At 36.4% G+C, this 1,618-nt stretch overlaps 1 long non-coding RNA gene across 2 annotated transcripts in view; it reads left to right on the top strand.

Moving 5' to 3' along the window:
• The window catches only part of LOC119616809, a 29,082-nt gene that overhangs the window by 7,421 nt on the left and 20,043 nt on the right, over nt 1-1,618 (top strand). For both annotated transcript variants that reach the window (XR_005232861.1, XR_005232860.1), the window contains exon 2: nt 1,430-1,603. This is a non-coding gene — a long non-coding RNA (uncharacterized LOC119616809). The remainder of the gene's footprint in view (nt 1-1,429; nt 1,604-1,618) is intronic.

Below are 1,618 nucleotides of genomic sequence, written 5' to 3'. Positions count from 1 at the left end.
GAACAAAGAACTGGCCCATCCTCCTTCGGTCATCTTTCCGGAACCCTGTATATGGACTTGTTTTCCTCCATCTTCCGCAGGTGGTTTTCTTCGAGTGGGTTTCGGTTCCTAATTAGCTGACTCCCCCAGACCGCGTTATCTTTCATGCTTGGTACTGGCAGTCCCATAAACTCCCATGATCTCGCCAGCCAGTGCAAAGTTACACTCATCCTTAGGTTAATGCAATCAATAGAATTACAGAACAATAATACATGATTCTAACTGGTAAGTAGTGTCTATATTATAGTTTTCACTTCACATATTAAAAAGACAAACATGATTTTATTTATTTGGTCATGGTTTTCATAAAGATAATTACAAACAAACTAGTGAAACTGCATTTTCTGTGAATGCTGAATGACTGCTGAAATTTGCTGAACAAACTAAAACTTAGTTGTTAAAGCTAAAAGGAGCAAGAGATTAGCTAAAGGTCACAAAATGTTATGAAAAGCTAAATGTAGTAAAATGTTAGCTAGAAGATGGACAGTAAGTCTGCTGTCACAGCTAAACAGCAAAACTGTAGCTAGAAGCTAAAAGTCTGAACAGGCTAAATAAACCCCTGCTAAAAGTAGCAAAAAGTTAGCTAAAAGAAAAAAAGAATAGTAAATAGCAAAACTAACAAAAGGGTAGATAAACTATGGTTAAAAATAGTTAAAGTTACTGAAAGGTACAGGCAAAAAGGATAGCTAAAAGTAGCAAAAATTCTAGTTAAAAGTACCAAAACACTAGCAACAAGTTAAATGTAGAAAAGGGCTAGCTAAAAGTAGGGAAAAAAATAACTAAAATCTACAAGTAGCAAAATGCTACCAAGAAGTTGTTGTGGAAAAGGCTAGCTAAAAATAGCAAAAAGCTAGATAGGTGAATCAAAAGTCTAACTAATGCAGAACTGTATCTAAAAGCTAAAAGTAGAAAAAAATATCTAGGTAAAACTAGCAGAATAGTAACCAGAAACTAAAACTAGCAAAAGGCTAGCTAAAAGGAGTAAAATGGTAGCTAAAATTTAAAAGGCCACATCTCACAAGATGTGTTAATGCTTGGAGTATGAGTTGAGGATGACTCTCAGCTGCTACCACATAAACTTTACCACATTATCAGTAAATTTAACTGAGTTATAGACAGTTTGTGTTTATTAAAGTAATTTTAATAAAGGTGGACATCTTAAAAAGGGTCAATTTTAAAAGGTTCACCTCCCAATTACAGCAAAACAAAGCTGCAGCTACGAGAGACACTGATAAGAAATATTTCATCAGATCAAGCAGAGAAGATGAACTGAACCACTGAAGTGAAGAAAAAAGTCCAACAGGAAGAGTTCAACTGGTTTCTCTTCACAGCTGAAGAGAAATTATCATTTATCCTGATGAAATCATTTTCTTTTTCTGTGTCCTGACAGACTCTCTGACTGTGGACTCTCAGAGACTCACTGTGAAGTGGTGGCTTCAGCTCTGAAGTCCAACCCCTCCCATCTGACAGAACTGGACCTGAGCTCCAATAACCTGCAGGATTCAGGAGTGAAGATTCTGTCTGCTGGACTGGAGAGTCCAAACTGTAGACTGGAGAAGCTAAGGTGATTTAAATACAA

Source organism: Kryptolebias marmoratus, unplaced genomic scaffold (assembly GCF_001649575.2).
Source record: "Kryptolebias marmoratus isolate JLee-2015 unplaced genomic scaffold, ASM164957v2 Scaffold25, whole genome shotgun sequence".
Classification (NCBI taxonomy): Eukaryota; Metazoa; Chordata; class Actinopteri; order Cyprinodontiformes; family Rivulidae; genus Kryptolebias; species Kryptolebias marmoratus.
This window is presented reverse-complemented; position numbering and strand designations above follow the sequence as displayed.